Source organism: Anneissia japonica, unplaced genomic scaffold (assembly GCF_011630105.1).
Source record: "Anneissia japonica isolate Jap-2015-1 unplaced genomic scaffold, ASM1163010v1 scaffold287753_len344599_cov186, whole genome shotgun sequence".
Taxonomy (NCBI): domain Eukaryota; kingdom Metazoa; phylum Echinodermata; class Crinoidea; order Comatulida; family Comatulidae; genus Anneissia; species Anneissia japonica.
The window spans coordinates 181,138-194,296 of record NW_022712461.1 but is presented as its reverse complement, the minus strand read 5'-3'; the positions used below and the strand labels follow the sequence as shown (position 1 = coordinate 194,296).

The 13,159-nt window shown below is 32.9% G+C and overlaps 1 protein-coding gene and 1 long non-coding RNA gene across 4 annotated transcripts in view; one reads left to right on the top strand and one right to left on the bottom strand.

Moving 5' to 3' along the window:
• Nucleotides 1-13,159, bottom strand: part of LOC117107811 (NXPE family member 1-like) — a 34,773-nt gene that overhangs the window by 17,146 nt on the left and 4,468 nt on the right. The window contains exon 1 of one of the 3 annotated variants that reach the window (XM_033249592.1): nt 3,161-3,406. The exons of 1 other annotated variant lie outside the window; for it this stretch is intronic. The gene's annotated coding sequence lies outside the window, so the exon portion shown is untranslated. Of the gene's footprint in view, nt 1-3,160; nt 3,407-13,159 lie in introns of those variants that run through there. One more of the 3 variants, XM_033249591.1, reaches the window with a different exon arrangement.
• LOC117107812 lies at nt 2,560-12,777 on the top strand. Its single transcript, XR_004445291.1, has 3 exons — nt 2,560-2,909; nt 10,798-11,057; nt 12,114-12,777. It is a non-coding gene; the product is annotated as an uncharacterized LOC117107812 (long non-coding RNA).

Genomic DNA, 13,159 nt, shown 5'->3' with positions numbered 1-13,159 from the left:
CGTAAAAACGAGGTTTTACTGTAATACCAGAGGCTAGAGAGAAAGAGGATAAACTATGTTCCTAACTACAGGCTAAGTTAAGTCCTACCTAGTATAGGCCTAGGGTCCTATGCTGACACCAACAGTCACGCTTTACATACAGACGTTGATTGAAATTTTGGGGGAAAAAATGGAAATAAATTAAAGCATGAAATAAAAAATAGAGTGCATAAGAGAAATATTATTAAATAAATAAAATATACCATTCGTCGGCGTTATTGAACTTGACTAAACTATCCTTGTAATGTAATTAATGTTAAATAATAAATAAATAATAATAATAATAATAATAATTTCAGCATTAATTACCTTGACCTAAGCCTTGTAATGAAGAACCATACTATTTACTAAGCCTATAATTTATAACAAGCCCAGGGGGAATATCTTTTGTGTTATTTCCCTTAACGTCGATTTTTTAATTGTTCTCTAATTCCTCGATTGTCTAAGTTCCCCTTAAGGTAGGCCTACAGGTTGGTTTTAGTAACATAATAACAATAATAATAATAAATAATCATTTCGGCATTACATGTAATTAACCTGGTCTAGTCTTGTAATCAAGAATCTGCAGATTACTATGCCTGATATTAATAACTAGGCTTAGGCCTCATTTATACATTCATCATTGGCAGGTCTTATGGCATCCAGTATTTTAGAGGTGCCTCTTCTCAGCTCTTCTCTTAATTTGAAAATAACTGTCACCCTGTTTCATTTGATCAAACGCCCCGAGAAACGCGCTTTTCCTCACTCTCTGTGCTTTCCTCGGATGGATCTCGACCAGAAAGCGTATATATTTTTTGTAGTTAGGCCTAGGTAATTATGCAAAACCCAGACCTAACTAAAAAAATAAAAATTGCCACAGTATGTCACTCAAGTTAAAATAACACTTTTTTACTCGTGCAGCTCAATCAAATATTATGTCATTTAAACGACCCATTAGTATTAGAATGGTAACATCAATGTATTTTTAAAAATTAGACAGCGACGTTCTCTCAGATCAGAAGTTGTTGATGAACTTTTGACCTGAATTCTGCAATATGAGATTGGATTATGACCAGTTGAGCCGCCGACAAGTTGAGCCTCCGTTCGTTTCTATGGAACGCCAAGCGCGTCTCTCAGAGAATGTAGTGCGTTAATTGCGGCGTATTTCAATTAACTTATTTGTTCTTGGTACTGTTGTTTGGGATGTACAGTATTTCAGTTTATTTACTCAATTATTTCAATTCATTTAATACTCGGTTTTTGCACTGATTTATTAAATATTTTTGGAACGTATTTATTTACTTGTTCTTTCTATCGTTTTAATTTAAATTTTGTGAGTATTTGCTCAGTCAGTTTGCCAGATAGTAAAAAAAAAACTATATACATTCTTATCATTTATTATATAGTTCAACAAATAGTACAAAAATAAAAATATATAAATTACAAAACCATAGTAAATACTGTATAATAACATAGGCCTAACACATTTAAATTTATTGTTCATAGTCGTCTGTCTAATTCAGTCGGCTTGCCAGATAGTAAAAAAAAAAATCCATACATTCTTATCATTTATTATATATAAGTTTAACAAATAGTACAAAAATAAAAATATATTAATTACAAAACCATATTAAATACGGTATAATAACATAGGCCTAACACATTTAAATTAATTGTTTATAGTCATCTGTCTAATTCAGTCGGCTTGCCAGATAGTAAAAAAAAAAAACTCCATACATTCTTATCATTTATTATATATAAGTTTAACAAATAGTACAAAAATAAAAATATATTAATTACAAAACCATAGTAAATACTGTATAATAACATAGGCCTAACACATTTAAATTTATTGTTCATAGTCATCTGTCTAATTCAGTCGGCTTGCCAGATAGCAAAAAAAACCAAAAAAACTCCATACATTCTTATCATACAATAAATTTAAATGTGTTAGGCCTATGTTATTTACTATGGTTTTATAATTTATATATTTTTATTTTTGTACTATTTGTTAAACTTACATATAATAAATAATTTAATTAAATAATTTAACAAAATAGTACAAATAACGAATAAGTTAATTGAAATACGCCGCAAACCAAACGTAAATAAACACATTTTAATACGATTTTGCAATTATACAACTTCATTTATTTTTATAAAAATGTAGTACATAAAATTACATTTTTAATAAGATTTTTCAATTATACAACTTCATTTATTTTTATAATAAAATAATCAAAATTCTAATTTTCAATTACACAACTTATACATCACGAACGGCAATACGAGCAAATCAACGATTGACAAGACTGTGGGATGAATATGTAGCTGGTATCCGGGGCAAGCCGACTACATTCACTGGGAGACGCACTACATTCACTGAGAGACGCGCTTGGCGTTCCATAGAAATTACCGGCGGCTCAACCGGTCATATCCCATGAGATTTTCAGGTCAATTCAGTCGAGATGGCCCGAGTGGAGTTTCATGTAAATGTTTTGTACGGAAAAAAAAATCGCCGGCGGCTCAACTTGTCGGCGGCTCAACCGGTCATAATCCGTTTCAAACAACATTTAGATTTTAAAATGCCATGTAAAAATAATAAACAAAGCACCAAAACGTTATTACAAAACAACTACTATAAGATTCAGGCTGTTAAATATCCAAAATAATTACTATTTATTGTATAACGACGATCGCACATCGTCTCATGGGCGCAGCCATCCTGGTTGTTTGTTTACATGTCTGCTGCCCTCAATCAGGTATTAAAAGACAAGCCATAATTGAACACTGTGAGAGACATTAGTCTACTCATTTCTTCCATGGTCTACTCGACGACGAAGTGTCGATAGCCTTAACAAAACTTAAACTAAGATAACATCAAGTGACAAGTGAGTTTAACACTGATATAATATAAAATGATATATGTAAATTAAAGTAATGTATAATTTTAGCGTGAATTAAGATTCCTTACGGGAAATTATAATCATTCCAGCCTATTGATCGTAGCGAGCCAAGCGGACATACACGCTACCCATCGTGCTATCAATAACATTACCGATGCGATCGGCCTACAAAATTACATCAATAAACAAATTCTTTAAAACAAACAATTCCTAGTTAAAACTTAAAAATAACTTGCCACTTACGGTTTACATCTAAGTTACAGGCAATGTTCTCAACAAAGGCAAATCATAGAAATTGAAGGCTCAAAAAGGTGTAAAATATTTCAAGAATAGGCGACACGTCTTAACGATGCAAGAGGTCCAAGAGAAGAGAACAATGACCCAAGCGCCAACATTCTCCGACGCTATTTGTAGGAGAGCTTAATCCGCTTAGTATATACTTGATCTAATTACATTTGTTAAACGTCATAAAAAATAGGACTCATTGATTATTAATTAATTATAATAAAAAATGTTATAAATTAAATCAGCCAAGAAGTAACATAGTTAATGTAGAAATATAAAAATATTCTGCACTTTATTTTCTTAGGTATTTATACAATGGTAGTGCTGTGCTGAAATGTAACTTTATCTATTGTTACATAATAACTAGTGGACTGTACTAATTGTACCCTCACATCTACCTACTTTCACTCAATAGACTTTTTGAAATGTAGCAGGATCTACACTATGGTTTTCTGCAGTTTCATTTCCATGTTGATAGGCGGCCCAGTGTAAAACAGGGCACACATCTGGGTTACCCTCCAATAACAACAGTTATTAGTTAGGAAATAACAATCATTATTGGGAAAAGTTAACTATAAAATATTAATTTCTTTCCTAGTTAACTTAATACATGAAAATATTGTAATAATTGTGATTTATTAGTCAGTCAATTATACCTGTACTCATTGCTACAACATTTTTTTTTTCAAAATATCAAGCCCGTAGCCAGGGGGTTCGTTAGGTTCGAACGAACCCCCCTTTTCATGAAGTGCCCTTTCAACAAAGGCTGGCTAGCCTACACTTTAGGCCTAGCCTAGAGCCTATCATCATTAAAAGTCCTACTTTAATACCCGATTGTAAGGCCTACCTAGTAACATAAAAAATTCATTTTTGTTTTTTATATTTTCCCAACTCAAAAAATTACCTCTTTAATATATACATTTTTTTTTTAATGTATGGCCTCTCAAATCAATTAAATAACACCTGTAAATGCTTAGAATGCTGGACCCCTACCTGGGTTTTGGCCCTGGACCCGTGTATAAGAGACAGCCAAGAGATAGACAAAAATAAGCTATAAAACTTTGATTAGAGCATTGCTTTGACCATTTTTTTTTTTCGACTTTGCGTAAAATATAAATGGTTCTGTTTTGAATTTTCAATTTTCGTATGCAGGTCTTCGTTTTTAAATATGAAGAACAGCACCACCACCACCATTCTTTCATATAAATTATCCTATCTGACAATCATTCATTTGTTTTAAGATAAAAAAAAAAAGGCAATAAAAAATCAAGCAAGACTACAATAGCTAGGTGCCAGCAGCTTAAAAAGCAAAATAATATAACAATAAAAATAAAAAATAAAATAACTTCTAAAACTCCGGAGAGTCAGCTTTCTCTTCGTAGATTATGCTCCTCAACACATTATAAATCCTGCAATGGAAGCATGTCATGCGCAGATACCAAAATGTCCACGAAATTGTTCAAGCGGAACTCTCAGCAAAATTAGATATAAAGATGTGGGGTAGGGAAAAAGTCCTGAGAAGGTCCATGAAACCATTCATGCGTTAACTCAGACATAAAGATGTGGGCTGAATCACTCGTGCGGAACTCTGCTATGCAAAGTTGTTAGCTCATTGTGTGTACTGTAGCGTGTACCTAAATACAACGGTGGGGAAAAACTAGAAGATGTAACAGCAGTATGTTTTATTAACTTAAAATTTGTACTCAGTAAAATGGGTATACTGAGCCGATATTCACCATTCAAAAGTCGATATGAGGTGCTAGTTAACGTTTATTAAGATTTTTGGAAAGAAAATAATGAAATTATGTCTCTAAATAGAAGTTCATATGCATCAGCCGAATTTGTACAATTGTTTATCAGTGTGATTAATCTGCTCAATAAACAGTTTTAATTACTTGTGCAAATATAAAGATGTGGGCAACCCACATCATTATAATACGACTTTTCATGGATCTCGACCTGCCGGTCCATTTTTACCGGGGCCATTTTTACCAACAACCATTTTAATCTGTTTTGTGATCTAAAAGTCAATATTGAGAAGTCAATATTTGCCCGCCTCTAAATTTTCATGGTTTATATACAGTAGTAGTCTATTTTTAAACGTTGATTGATTGGTTGATATAGGAAAGATTATAGATTATATTTTTAAATGGTACTCACACAGTACGATCTTTGACATTTTCTAATAATAGGTTACCCACCCCTGTGCTACTTTGTGAGCAAAATAGCCTACTTTGCTGATTGCCCAGGGCCACATGAATCAGGGACGTATCCAGGGGGGGAGCCGTGGGAGCCGCGGCTCCCCCCCCCCCTTTGTACAAAGTGTTATTTTAAAGCTTATTCTTGAGCCAATACAAATTATTTCCTGGGATCACTTAAAATGAATACTTCTAAACATGTAAATATGCATCAGTACACATTATACATAGGCCTGTAGAACAAAGCCTAAGCATGATTAAAAAAAATCTTAAATCCATAAATCTCAGGCCAGGTCTTTTAAGATAAAAATGCAATACCGTGGTTCAATTTCATTTTTATCCTTTTGCAAGTTTCTTTAAATGTTTATTTAATAATACTACTACTAATAGTCAGGGACGTATCCAGGGGGGAGCCGTGGGAGCCGGGGCTCCCCCCCCCCTTTGTACACAGTGTTAAAATTTTAAAGCTTATTCTTGAGCCAATACAAATTCTTTCCTAGGATCACTCAAAATTAATACTTCTAAAACATGTAAATTTATGCATCAGTACACGTTATACATAGGCCTAATAGAACACATAGGCCTAAGCGTGATTTAAAAAAATCTTAAATCCATAAATCTCAGGCCAGGTCTTTTAAGATAGAAATGCGATACCGTGGTTCAATTTCGTTTTTATCCTCTTGCAAGTTTCTTTAAATGTTTGTTTAATAATACTACTACTAATAGTCAGGGACGTATCCAGGGGGGAGCCGTGGGAGCCGCGGCTCTCCCCCCCCCCCCTTTGTACACCGTGTTAAAATTTTAAAGCTTATTCTTGAGCCAATACAAATTCTTTCCTAGGATCACTCAAAATGAATACTTCTAAAACATGTAAATTTATGCATCAGTACACGTTATACATAGGCCTAATAGAACACATAGGCCTAAGCGTGATTTAAAAAAATCTTAAATCCATAATTCTCAGGTCAGGTCTTTTGAGAAATGCGATACTGTGGTTCAATTTCGTTTTTATTCTTTTCCAAGTTTCTTAAAATTTTTGTTTAATAATACTACTACTAATAGTAATGATAATAACATGACGATAGTAATAATTGATAGTAATATTAATAGCAATAAAAAGTGAAGAAAATTGTGCTAAATGCGAAAAAAAAGTTGTGATTTGTTGATCATAATATAGTATAGTTAAAGCTTAGTAAACTATAGTTAGGCCTAAGTTGTCCTGGATATTAAGTAATTCCCTGATAAAAGATCATGAGAAATTTGTTGGCGTTTCATTTTGACTATAATGGTGATGATATGTGATGATGAATTTTACTATATAAAAGTGTCATTTCCGGACATCTCGAGAGGTACTATTTCCTCAAATTTTCTCACCTCAGCCCCAGCCATGCTAGTTGTGAAATCACGTTTTTGAAGTAGGCCTATGTAAATTACATACTCACAGACAATGTTTTTAAGTTTTGTTTTCTCACACACACCTTAACAGATCTCTATGCTCTATGATTGTCAAAAATCCAGATAAAAGATCATGAGAATTTTTTTTTTTTTGGCGCTTCACATTGACTACTGGTGATGTGATGATGATGAATTTTACTAAAAGTGTCATTTCTGGCCATCTAGAGGTACTATTTCCACAAACTTTCTCACCTCAGCTCCAACCATGGTGGGGCTGAGGTGGGTGTCGACTCACAAAATGCCCTACCCCCTCCACCTTTCAAAACAGATCTGTGCCCTTCCCTGGGTATGACATTAAACTCCATCGAGTCAGCTCCTGATGTATGTCTTAGTGACTGCTGTTTGTTTTTAGGATGTGATCTGGTTTTTTTATGTCCATTTTTCGTGATTATGACTATTCTGGATAAAGAATGTTTTGAGCAAAGCTGGGTTCAAGGCCCCCCACCCCTTCATTTTTTAAGTAAAAAAAAAGAAAAATATATTCAAATTGAAGTGCAAGAGTTCCGGCCGTCTAGAGATGCCCTAATCATAAATTTTCTTACCTCAGCCCCAACCATGGTGGGGCTGAGGAGAGTGGTTCCTCAGTCTGTGAATGTCCCTCCCAGCTGGTTTACCTCTCTTTCGAATTCCTGGGCCACTGTTGATTTATTATATAATTATTTTTGCGCTTATTTATAATGCGTCTATTGCAATTTTCACTTTATCCTTTCAAACAGTCCTAAGATCGTTCAGAGTGCGCTACTTCACAGGGGGATTCGCCCTCCCCCCTTTGACCCCGCCGGGGTCCTACGTAATTCGCATAACGGCTCCCCCCCCCCTTTCAAAATCCTGGCTACGTCCCTGCTAATAGTAATAATAAACAATGATGATGATGACGATAGTAATAATTGATATTAATATTAATAACAATAAAAAGTGAAGAAAATTGTGCTAAATGCGAAAAAAAGTTGTGATTTGTTGATCATAATATAGTATATATAGTTAAAGCTTAGTAAGCTATAATTAGGCCTAAGTTGTCCTGGATATTAAGTAGATCCCTGATAAAAGATCATGAGAAATTTGTTGGCGTTTCATTTTGACTATAATGGTAATGTGATGATGATGAATTTTACTATATAAAAGTGTCATTTCCGGCAATTTCGATAGGTACTATTTCCTCAAATTTTCTCACCTCAGCCCCAGCCATGGTGGGGCTGAAGTGGTTGTGAAATCACGTTTTTGAAGTAGCCCTATGTAAAGTACATACTCAAAGACAATGTTTTTAAGTTTTTTCCAATACAAATTTACATAGTTAGGAGGTAAATAAAAAGTACACTTTAACCCTTGCAATGTGAGAATGTACGGTATACTGTATCTATATATATGTAAAAGGCAAATTGGGGTTTGTATGTCTTTAGTAAAATGAAAGTAATCTATAGCAACAATGGCAAAATAAATTATGAAAATTAAGAAAATCCACTCCACAAAAGCAAACTGTAAATTACGAAAAAAAAATAAAATATTAATAAAACAAAGCAAGAAAACATTAAATTAGTGATTTATGCAATGTTTATACTATTATACTTTGTTTTCATTAATTATTAATACAAATTTAGTTCTCTAAAATACTTTAATTGATAGAAGACTGTATATCAGGGCTATTCCATTCGATAGCACTTAATACTAATTTTTTTTAAATTAGTCTCATGCATTCAGTTTGCCTTGATTCCGGTCCGAAAGGACAGGTACACAGCTAGTATTACATAAAACGGATGTACAGATTTCAAGAATGATGAATAATAATCATATAGGCCTAATAAAATTAAATATTATTATTATATTATAGTAGGCCTATTTTTATTTATTTTTCTTCATAACTTGTTTAGCCAGGATAACATTTCAGTATACACATAGGCCTATCTATATACTGTTTTTAAAATGGTCCTGGTATCTAATGCAACTACCATAAACTAAACACAAAATTAAACAAATTGAAAGGCAGTGATTATCACAATTTTCCCCACTATTATTATTTTTATTTTTATTTTATTTTATTTATTCTTTCTTTTTTTATTTTTTACTCCTTGACCATTTAAAATTCCATTAAATCATATTGTGAAGATTGTTGAGGAATTTTAGTTGAAAAATAATAATTTATATCGCGATTTGAAAAACTTGTAGGTGTATCTGGTATTTTTCAGGGGCGGATCTATAGCTTCAGAAGTAACACATAACACTGATATGCATTGACATTTTTTTTAAATAGTATCTAAACGATTGTGGGGGAGGGGTGAAGATTGTTGAGGAATTTTAGTTGAAAAATAATAATTTATATCGCGATTTGAAAAACTGGTAGGTGTATCTGGTATTTTTCATGGGCGGATCTATAGCTTCAGAAGTAACACATAACACTGATATGCATTGACATTTTTTTTTAAATAGTGTCTAAACGATTGTGGGGGAGGGGTGCTACTGGATCCGCCCCCTGTTTTTAGTAATACTTAGATTTGAATATATGTATCCGGAAAATGTAAAATGAAAAATTCTTTTTTTTACATAGGCCTATCTGGTTTAATAAATGAATTTGTTAAATATGGAGATATAGTTTTCCGTTTGTTAAAAAGCTAGATTACAGTAGGCCTAAGCTTTCGAGCGATGCACTATGGTCCAAAGCGGCACTCGGTCTTGTTACACGTATTATGCTATTATGAAGCTATAAAATTCAAATCACATGACAGTTGCCATACTGCACGTATTTCAATCAACGTTATCATTGTAAGAATACTACAAATGTATTTGCTTATTATAACACCACTGTTTACTTTTACTGCTCCTTGTAATACATGAATCAATAACTCGAAAAAAGGGGATTTGTCTACCCCTAAAATCACATCAACATTGTGACTAGACTCATCCAATGCAAATTTACATAGTTAGGAGGTAAATAAAAAGTACACTTAACCCTTGCAATGTGAGAATGTACGGTATACTGTAGCTATATATATGTAAAAGGCAAATTGGGGTTTGTATGTCTTTAGTAAAATGAAAGTAATCTATAGCAACAATGGCAAAATAAATTATGAAAATGAAGAAAATCCACTCCACAAAAGTAAACTGTAAATTACGAAAAAGAAATAAAATATTAATAAAACAAAGCAAGAAAACATTAAATTAGTGATTTATGCAATGTTTATACTATTATACTTTGTTTTCATTAATTATTAATACAAATTTAGTTCTCTAAAATACTTTAATTGATAGAAGACTGTACATCAGGGCTATTCCATTCGATAGCATTTAATACTTATTTTTTTAAAATTAGTCTCATGCATTCAGTTTGCCTTGATTCCGGTCCGAAAGGACAGGTACACAGCTAGTATTACATAAAACGGTGGCCAAAACGAGCGGTGGCTGCAATGACCTGTTTAAATTTTTTTTTAAATAGCGCATAATAACCCATGCTACTAATTATTAATAGCAGGATCCATAATAATAATAATATTTATTTGACATTACACTTTTACAACAGTGGCAGCACACAAAAAAGTGGCGCAATCAAACTTAAACTAATGAACAAAGAGGAAAACAACAACTTAAAGCTAAACAAATGAAAGAACTTAACTAAAGAAAATACAATTTAGAGTTTTAATAAATCATAAACATCCATTACCCTCCCCATGAAAATAATGTACATTCCAACATGATGATGATATCCAAATGACTTATCATGAATATTTATTAACACTTGTATATATGACCAGTCAGTGTATGTGTATAATAAACACTTCTAGGCTACTTTAAATCATCCGATATTGTAGATATCAGTTTGCCAGCATTCTCTTATATTTACTGTATTGTACGTTTCGTAAGCATGGCTACTCCACCTACTACTACTACCACTATAACACAAATTATAACATTGTTTCTAACTGCTGGTTGAATTATTACCTTACTAGGAATCATCTAAAGTACCATATCTCCATAGCAACGCTACTTAACCTTCAAAATTACCATAGTTTCTGCATAGCGTTTCTACTACAGTGTCAGTTGCTTCGATCTGTTTCAACATGTAAGACTTCTTCATTTTAAGAGCCTCATTTGGGCCTGAGATTATACACTACTATAGTAATCTCTGATTTGGGCTACAGTTATCACTAATCAAGAACTAGAAATGGTTGTCGATGAAATTAAGAAGTCTCACCCTAATGCAGGCGAGGTAAGTTTACTGTTTGGGCTAAACCAAACAGAGACATAAATCGTGAGGTTGCCAGACAATTGAATGCTTTTGTAAAAAAAAAATATTGGACAAAAATGGGGGTTTTGGGGGTTTTTTTCTTGGACTTTTGAGATACAGCAACAACATTTTTTTTAATTAAAATTAATCAATGGGAGTGTATCGAAAAACAGCTACACGACAAATTTGTTTTAAAGTGATGAATGAAATATAAAATAATCTGACCAGTTTTTTGAAACAAAAGGTCATTAGGCCCCATAAAAAAAAGTATTAGTTTATCACCCCCCTCCCTCATCACTTTTGGGGAAATTCTGATTTTTGTTTTTCCAATCAAAATATCATTTATATTTCAAAACAGTCGTTTTCCCTCTGTTTTCACTTGAAAATCTCAGGATTTCTTGCAAATATGTTTTTTTAAATATAAAGTTGATTCCACTCTTATGACTTTTTATGATAAATGTGACCCTAACCATTTATTTACTTGTGAACATGGGTAAAATGGGTGCGGGGATGAAAAATATAGGGTGATAAACTAATCATTTTTTCACGGGGCCTTAATAAAAAAAGTAATGTAAATTCTAATCACTGTTAACTTAAGGTGAATTAATAAAATACTGGATTTGATGGAAAATTGATACTTAAAAGGAAAAAGTAGGTACATAAGAAAGTGTAGTTTGGGTTTATTTTTCTGTCAAGAAAGTTGCCCCGGAATGGAATTAAAAGTCATATTAAATAACTGAAAATATACGATATATGATAAATACTGTACCAGGTTTTTCCCGCGCCTTGCCCTCTAACCTCAAACCTCCGCTGACGCCACCAAATACATAAACAAATAATAATAATAATAATAATGATAATGATAATGATAATGATAATAATAATAATAGTAATAATAATAATAATAACGTTTCTGTCAATATCACATCGAGTTGGCCTGTACAAATAGCCGGATCGATAGCCTTACCTTATAAATACATTAATGCCAACGTTTATGCCAAATTTCAATGTCTCGATTTTTTTTTATGTCTGACACAGGTGTATCTCATGGATCATCTCAGATCAAGAGGTATCAGAATTCAACGCGCATGCCTTCGGAAAGCATTACAAGCTGTCGACCCAACCGGGGAACAGAGAAGAACAACGAGAACTATAACCAGACGAATTTATTGTTCCATGCCCGAACTACCTCTGGCATTTTAACTGTCCACATGACGATCCGTTGTTGAGAAACATAGGTGTTTTTCTCTTTTATAGATCTGGTCCCAACTTTGAATATAATATGCCATTCAATTTTAATTGATTTGATCAGCCTGCGCTTGCATGTGGCTAGAGACAACTACACAGAGATAATATATCTATAATATGAGGGGTATATACCCACTTATATGGATGCAGGGTGACCTCGAAAATCACAAAAAAATGTGCATCTTTAAACAAAGCGGCTACTTTGAGTGCAGATAACTTCAAAAGGGAAGGGATAACTGTTAATCTAAGGCCATATTTGTGAAATATGGCGAAAAATAAGTCAGAATACCAAGTTTTACCTTGAAAGCTATTACCAATCCTGAGTTATAAGTTTCCAAATTTGAAGTAAATTGCGTTTGCACATCTTGAAGAACCACGCCCCTTTTTTGAGGAGTCAATATCACGGAAACTACATATCCTATTAGGCTATTTTTTTAAAATTTTTTTTTTTGGTTTTTCATACAGTGGATCATTTTTATGGAATTTCATCAAAATCTGAGATGGTCATACAGGATTTTTTTTTTTAATATGGTTGATTTGACATGGAATGACCCTACAATAGGTCAAAGGTACCATTTCCGGTCACTATTTGAATATTGTTTTCATTAAGACGAATATAAACATGAATCTCCTGAACAATTTGCAATCAATTGTGAGTCTCTGTGACCAGTAGTTACCGAGCTATGGCAATATAAGGTCAAAGGTCAAACTTTAAAAAATCGCATTTCCCGTCATTTTTTGATAAAAAGTTGTATTACAACAAATAGGAACATGCATATTTATTTATTTATTTATTTATTCTTTCTTTATACTGAATATACACTTTCAATACATAG